The sequence below is a fragment of the Hippocampus zosterae genome, chromosome 1, assembly GCF_025434085.1.
Source record: "Hippocampus zosterae strain Florida chromosome 1, ASM2543408v3, whole genome shotgun sequence".
NCBI lineage: Eukaryota > Metazoa > Chordata > Actinopteri > Syngnathiformes > Syngnathidae > Hippocampus > Hippocampus zosterae.
The window spans coordinates 14124014-14132889 of record NC_067451.1 but is presented as its reverse complement, the minus strand read 5'-3'; positions in this window follow the sequence as shown (position 1 = coordinate 14132889).

Below are 8876 nucleotides of genomic sequence, written 5' to 3'. Positions count from 1 at the left end.
ACGCAGCTATTTGAAGAGCAAACATCCCCCCACAAATGCACTGAATATTAATGCAGACATGTTGGCTGTGTGCGCAGTCAACAAAAAGCAACGTGTTGAATCACATCAAAAGTGAGGTGAGGGGAGTTAAGTGTGGAATGATGAGCATGTAAAGACCAAAAGTGGGACGCTATTCAAGGCGTAATACCGCATTGGCCCGAATATAAGACGATGTTTTTTGCATTGAAATAAGACTGAAGAAGTGGGGGTCGTCTTATATTCGGGGTCGAGACATTATACCCATTCACGACGCTAGATGGCGCCAGATATCATTGAAGCGAATGCTGAACTTGACTCCCCAGGCCAAAGTGAACTCCTGTCAAGAAGAATAAAAATAAAAATAGCAGCAGCACGAAGAAGAAAAATAGAAAATAGTGGTAAGAAAGAAGAGAACAAAATAATAGAAGAGATAACAGAAAATGGAGAAACGTAGCGACAATCTGTAGAAAAGTGGGTCGAAGATAGGCCAGGTTAACCGGCAGCTGAGGAGAAGTTATGATGTAATTTACTGTATATTTCAAAAAACCAGACCATTCATTTACGAATGTGATTGCACTTTAGTTTACATAATTAAATGTTCAGCTATTAAGATTTGAATGAGGCAAAATAATATGCTTTTTTCTCAAATATATCGTTAAAATCATTTATTTCAGATGGACTGTAATTATTTTCTGTATAAAAATCAATTTGGTGTTCAAAAAGTATTTTTTAAAACTTGAGTTTTGAAAAAAGGGGGGTCGTCTTATAACCAATACGGTAGTTGTACTTTTTTTTTTACACTTTTTCACTTTCGGTGCAATATGCTATGTTGTTTGTGTAGTCTGAGTAATTTCCTTTCCTTCTGTGTCTTATGTTGTTGTTGTTGTTTTGGATTCTAAACACAGTGCAGAGAAATAAAGTCCCGTATTTGAATGATGTCATGTGCTCGGGAGGATGGCAGCACTATCACTCATAAACGCTCCATCTATAAAAGCAATGAAGAGCAACATCCTTTTTAAGAAGGAGTGAAAGAAGAGTGCGGACACAGCATGAGTGCATCGGCGTGCATGGAAGGACTCATGCATGTTCATTTCTCAGACTGCCAGCTATCAAATAACCCAGTCGCTGCAGTGGAAGGGGAACATTGCAATTAGCCTGCTGCCCAGAGCAAAGCCCCATTCGCACGAGACTTGTTTACTCTTCAGTCACGCTATAATTACATATGTTGTCTCTTGTTTTCTATTTCCCCGAAAAGTTGGGAACCTGAAGGGGGAGAGGGGGACTTGCAACGAAATACGTTTTCTTTGTTTTTCAAGCTCATTTAGGCCTCAGAGGACGTCTCATGGCTTTGAGAGGAAGAGAGGACTGTAAACATGACGGAATGATGCAAGCATCCTTGACAAATGCTCCCGTTTAGAATATAAGCCCTGTAAACATTATGCAAAATGACTCATTCTTGCTATAGTCTCTCTCAATAATAATCCATTTCAAAGTGTCGCTGGGAGCAAGGTGTATTTCTGATATGCCGTTCAGGGTTCCATTTTCCTTCTTTTAAGGAGAAGAACAGGCAAGCACAAATGGCGAAAAAGAAAGAAAGAAAAAAAAAAAGCAGTGACGCAGAGGGACGGCCGTAAATGGGACAGTTTTCAGCAGCTGCATTAACAAATCTGTTTGGGTTCCGTCTCCTCAGTAAAGTTGTCAGCCCGTGTGTCCAGCCTGCTATGTTTAGAAGAGCTAAAAGAGTTGTGTTTTCTGGCAGTGACACAGGATAAATGCTAAAGCGGCGACCTTACGTCTCTCTCCTCGATGTTGCTCTACCTCCATTCTCAAAACAGACTGAGAAATCCTCCTGAGCCGAGGTCAAGAATCCATCACCGGGCTTTTGCAATAACACACATTTCCATACAGGCCCTGTGAGAAAGGGCCTGCGGGAACAGATGGGAGCCAGTGAACTTCTTTTCCAAACATCAAAATGCAACTTATACATATTACTTTCAGTCTTAATCTCAAGTGTGCTAACGAAGGTTAAAACGCTTGCACCTCTCGCAGTGTAGTTCTTCCTTACAAATGCTAATGGTGCATTGTCTGCCCACATTTCCATAATGTGAGTCATGAATGTGAATTAGAGTTGCTTGGTTGATTTCCAACTATGCTCAGAAGCAAAATCCATATTTGGCACCGGCAAAAAGAACCGCGATTTTTGTGACGGATGCCAAAACTACATACGAGAATGCACGCGCACGCAAAGCGCGCACGCACAAACACATCTTCGCTGGTCCGGCGTGTTGTGAAAGAATCCCATGATTACAAATCGCTCTCGTAGACGAGCCCCTCTGATGAAAATGCATTGCTTTGTCCTTGGAAACGATGCACGGCAGTCAATATCATTCTGCAGATTCAATAATCCTCTCCGCGGAGAGGCGAAACCGACTGAAGTCGCTTCTACTGGTGAAACAATAGAAGAGGGTGCGTTATGTGTGCTGAGGGGGATCTTTTTGCACAGTCGGCGTTATTGGATTTGGACTGTAACATGGTAGAATCCAGTTGGGCTGAGAGAATATCATGTTCGAATCACAATAGACACGGCTGATTGTTATTGCAGAGCCCTTCCATTAATAATTCAATCATTTGACCCATGACACGATTTCCCGCAAAACAATCCGATCCTCTGAGGGCTAGGCAGAAATATTTGAAATCTTTAAGTGTGTGTGCATTTCTTTTGACCTTCCTTGCATGACACATATCCCATGCCTCAGGCAACAGCTACAATTACAAGATTTAGGAGATGGCAGGAGAGGAAAAGAGAGGAAGATATTCCGTATAGTCAAGCTGAACTTGGCCATACGTGTCACTCCAAGAACATGGTTTATTGTCCCCCGCCCCCCAACGCTCATACGGCCCTTATTCTTGTCAGTCATTCTTATTTTGTACACAAATTGCGCCTGAGTCCATCAAAGCACAAGATTTAATTTTTGCACTCCTGCTCTGTGAGATTAATTCAGTGTCAATGTTACTGCATCTGTAGAAAGGAAAACGTCAACATGGATCAACTCCTCAATTTGGAGTGATGATCCTTTTGGAATAAAACGGGCCAAGGTCCAGAAATTGAGAAACGGTTCACCCAGTACCAAGTTTGACGCGAATAAAGTGAATCAAGGCAGAATGCAGAGAGATTGGTCTTGATCGAATGAGATCTTGGCATTCCTCTAGCTTCCAAAATAATTTAGTCAGTGTGAATGAAGGCTATGATTTTGAACAATCTCTTTAAGCGCAGAGGTTCAAATTATGCTCATTGACAATGCTGCGGAATCAATCTCTGACTCTTAAAAAATTAAAAAGAAAAAAAAAGCTAAGTAGAAACAGAGCATTGATTGACCCAGAAGTACACTGAGACATTTTCCGGGCTAACTCTTTGCAATCCACATATACGTATTTCCTGACACAGAATTATATTTCTTGCAAAGACTTCAGCGGTAGCACTCAATGTTATTATAGCTGCAATGTCATTGGGCGTTTCAGCAGCTGGTTTGATTTATATTTGTTGCAAACATTTAATGCTGTTGCCAATGCAATCTGTAGCTTGTTAGTTGTAATAGGAGGGAGTGTTTATGTCGCTAACACGTTAGGTGTCAAAGTTCTGCGTGTTGTGACTTATGTCCAATTTTTGACAGTCCGGTAATTACGTTCTGGGTATCGAAATGATTGTAAGTGTAGATGAGTTCAAAAAGCATGCAGCACTTATGCGTTACTCCTCGGTGGTCGCCGTTTCAGGGCCAGAACTTTTACTGGAAACGCCAAATCCTCTAACTTCAATGGCCGTGAGTGCCAGGGTGAAGAATGTTCAAACATTTTTCAAAAATTGCCTGGACAGACGTAAACCTTTATGACGGTGGCAGTATAACACTGGAACAGATTAATTCTACGTCCATGACATGTGAGAAAGTGTGTCCTGCCACTGAAGCTAGTGTGTCGAAGTCAAGATGTGTCGCTGCAGTTGGCATACCACAGGAATGGGAAGGCCACAAGCCCACGCCGTGCAATCTAAGCAGCAGTGACTGCAAGAAAAAGCAAGGGACGTGCGAAGAGTGAGTTAAACGTAAAACCAGTGCAAGGGGATGGAAGCACTACTCGGTAATATTATAATTTGTTGCTTTAAGGAACGTTACTGACATAGGAAACTTTAAACACACACACACACACGGATGTATTGGGAAAGAGAAAAAGACATGGCCAGCTGCACGTCGACAGAAAAAGCACGGGCGCCATCTATCAAGCCACGCACAGGAGCCTTGGAAGGGGAAATTTGTCCTGTGATGGCTGTAAATGGATGCTGCGGCGCTGCTGTCACATTGTGTTTGGCCGGGACACGGGAGCGACGAGGGGTGGAGTATAGGCACCGTGTACGGAAATAATGAAGTTGAAGGTGGCTGGAGCAGCATGAACGCCCACCTGAAAAGGGAGGAAGGGAACAGGTAGAGACGGGGGGTATATTAAGTGCACAAGCATGACAGAAAAGGAGAGGGTCAGCTGAAAATGGATGCAAAGTCTGTGGAAAAACACACATGGCAAAATACTGCTGGCTGAGCGGGGAAACACCGGAGAGAAATATTTGCACAACTTAGAAGCCGCTAATGCGTCTCCAGGTATGACGGCTGATTCTTGACGGTCAGATAAAGCACAGAGCACGCATTGTCCGTTGGAGCGCCGCAGAGCTGCCTTTCCAGGCTACGTTCGAAACACTTCACTGACAACGAAAACAAAGGAAAAGAATATGATGCGTTCTCATCGCACGTCCTGTTTTTCAAATGCTCATGAGGGTAAAAGCAGAACGTTCATTCCGTCTTTGCTTTCACCCAAAATTCAACAAGTCCTCCAATTTCCCACGCGCTAACCTTCAGTTGTTCTCGCCGAAGGTTCTGCCTCCATGGCCGTCTTATTCCCCTCGACAAAAACACTCGCCTCCACACTGCCCAGCATATCAATTTGATGAATGTCATTTCACAATCATCACTTGATAAAAAACACACAATGCTGTAAAAAAAAGACGCATTGCTTCTCAGACAGAGCCAAATGTATGGATTTACAATTGCACTCTCAATTTCCCAACCATGTTTTAATGCATCATAAACACTTTGGTGTTTTTGGTCTCTGGTCCAATAAAAACAGGGAACGCGGGGGTGTAATATCTGGAGCTGGGGGAAATTAAAGCTGAAGTTCCTCTCCTCATCAGCGTACTAGTTCTGTGCGCGAGCGCACACGAACACACACACACACACACACACACACGCGCGCACACACGCACACACACACACACACGCACGCACGCACACAAACATACACACACACACACACGCACGCACACAAACACACGCGCACACAAACATACACACACACACGCACACAAACACACACGCACGCACGCACACAAACACACACGCACGCACACAAACACACACGCACACGCACACACACACACGCTTAATCAGCCAGAGAAAAATCTAAGACTACATCTACACCCAGTGGAAGGAACCCGATACAACCACATCTCCCCCCATTCCTACATTCTTCCCTTTCCCCTTAATCATCCACACACAGATGCTGATAAATTACAAGCAAGGTTCAGGCAACATATGATTAACTGGAGTTAATGAAGACTAAGAGAGATCCCGAACAAGGAAACCATAGAACTCTTTGACATAAAGCTGGCATTCGAAAAGCAGTCGACATTCTTGTCTCTCCTTTTTTGCTTCTGCTGCTATTTCCAAAAGTCCTTTCAGTGTGCGGTGACAAACATAACCCTTCTGACTGGTGGAAAAATAAATCATACTTTCAAGCGAAGACAAATGCCTTATCCGCTGGGAGTAGTCCCAGGCTGCAGGCACATAATGGCCTCTCTTCCTCTCCTCTCGCTTTCACTTTTTCACTCAAGGCAGGGAGGGACTTTCCCCGGACATCCAGCCATACAAGCCTAAAGCACACAGTCGGTTTACTACGGAGCACCGGGGGATAGTGGATAGTTTGCTTCGGAGGGTTACTTCGGAGAGGGTGGCGGAAAGCCCAAAGGGCAAAACTACTGTTCCGCTCCAAGTAAACGCAACGAACCCCATTCATCACATCTTTCCATTATCGGAACATATTTATGTTCAACACACGTGACGCGGGGTCATTATTCATGCCTGATCCTTGTGACCAAGTCCTAAAAGTCAAGGATTTCCTAACGCGGCTTTGGCCCCGCTCTGCAGGTTTGGCTCGGAGCGGGCCGGGCCAGCTGCAGGGGCCTGTGTCCTCTCCTCTCAGTGCTATCAGGTTGCCACTCCTCCTCCTCCACCCCCCATTACATAGGCCTCTTTATGCTGCGCTAAAAGCTGCTCATGTTCAAGCACTCCTGGGAAAAAGCTTCTTAAAACACGTCAGGATGAGAGGCCCTGTCTGGTAAAATATTAATAGGAACTTAATTGGTTGTTAATGGACTGCTACTTGAGTAGGACTCACCTTCCATTAGAGAGGCCAACCAAACGAGCCGTTCGACAGTTTCGTCTTACCAACTTCACATTGCAATTGTTGTCCGTTCATTGCAGCAGCTTGCCATTAAATATAATCATTCGTTTCCTCCAAGTTCCTAGGAGCTTGATGTGTTGAACCACACAGTAGATGAGTTCAATATTCTGTTACCTCTGCATGACAGCCGGATCCAAACCCTGAACTGCTCTATTTTCATACTTTTCAGTCTTTTTCTTAGGAAACTCATTCCCTTCTGATAATTTTCCAACATGAGGAAGTAGTTTGAACTTTTGTTTGCGGCTATTGTGTTTGTGCTCTCTGCGGTTGACGTTAGCCAACAGGAAAAAATTCTCTTCTGCTAGAGTAGGCATGTAATATTGATGCAGAGCAGACTCTCCAGAACACTCAAATGTAACGGAATCTAAACCGAGTTCAAATGTGGACATCAACACATACATTTTTGATTAGTGCAAACCGACAAGACGCCATTGCTTTGAGAGAAAGCCACAGGGGCAAGAGTAGCAAGGAATACATTCACAAACAAGCAATGTCCATCACATGACTTTCCAATGAATGCGAGCAATCGTGGAGAAGTTGTACGAGAAACTCACTTACATTGGTGGCTAGTTGAGAGGAAATCGTTTTGTACTTTGTCTTTTTGTGGGGGGTGGGGGCAGGGCTAGGACGTACATTTGATAATGAATTTGCAACACATTTGATAGATTTCGACTAGCTATGTTTTCTATTTGCTGTCGCCCTACAACGTCATTGACACTTCTGCTGCTGTGGCTATGCAACGGAGCTTTCTGTAAACGTTCAGTGAATCCGTGTCCAGTTGCATTTCAAAGCGTGTCAAAGGCTCCCACAGATGGCGACCAAACAGACATAAAAGCTTTTCGGCTCAGGCACCTCCAGAAGCCGCCACTAGATGGAAGTAAAATTGCAGACATACAGAAAATGAACCATACTCACTGACACAGCTGGCCTGCATAGATTTCGACATACAGTACAGTACAGTAAAGGTCACTATAAGGTTCGTTGTTAAAGCAACGCTTAAACCATACTATTAGCTCATCTCATTATTACTTATCTATTAGAACACAGTCAGCTAATGGGGAATAAAATGAAAGGATTGGGTGAACTCTACTGACTTCCTCTGGCACTACACATTTGCCACATACAAAGTTGTGCAGCATACAGAGAAATGTGTCTCAGGGACACTGTTCATGACAAAATACTCCCAATTCGGCTAACAATGTCAAGTGGCAACAAAGTGTCTCTAGAATGCAAAGTGGAACGAAACTACGTATTGAGTAGTGAAGCTAAGCTGAGTCCATTCGGTTAAATGAGTGTCATATGCCATCTGCTTGACAAATATGCCTATTTTCGAAAATGTAACATGTAAATGAGATGATATGAAAAGCCAAGTGTCTTTGAAAGAGTTTGACTGCATTGAAGTGATAGTGTGAAAAGTTCATGACTGCATGATCAATATCCATGGAATTGTCACACCATTTCCCAATCTGGAAGACAAGACCTCACCAACGTCTGTGAGCACTATATTGAGTTGCAAAAAAAAAAAACCAACAAAACTTGAGGGTTATCTCATTTGGCCATGGAGACCAAGAGGAAATGGACTTGAATGTTAACATGTTAATTGTTTCATGTCTGTATTCGACTCCCTGTTTTGCTCCCATATAATTTCGAGATGGCCCAAAGAGTATGCAAGACAATTCAACATCTGACCAGCCGCCAGCTGATTAAATCTTGTCCGCGATGAAACGTTTGGCAAACCAGTCAGATGTCAGTGTCAAAATGAAGGCAACGTTCACGCGCAGAGAGATGCGATACTATCCATATCAGGCGTAAGGATGTTGTCAAATATGTAACATCTCGTGTTGCCACTTCCTTCTGCATGAAAAACGATCGAAATGAAGATCAGAATGAAATGTCAGGAAAATTGGTAACATCTTAATGATAATAAGGCATTTCTTTTAACCACTAATGCTATTACTATGAGTTTTGATGATGACCTGAAAGGGATTGCTCACTGTTATTGGTGTGTCTCAAGTGATTTGACTTTTGGGTTGATGGGCAGTTTTAATGTGAAAATGGCGAAAGAACATACATTGGTGTTTTCTTTGAGCTGTCTGAAATTGATTTAATAAAAGAAACGCGGTTTGAAATTTTGGAAGGCGCGCCTTTTTCCCCCACACTCATTCGTGACTCTGAACCTCTGAACTCTGAACACTGTAAACGCTTCACTTTGTTGCTGTAACACACTATTGGGTGTTGAACATTTAACACATTTAAATTTTATTTTAGCTTGGATGCATAGGGCAACTTTGCCGGTGTTA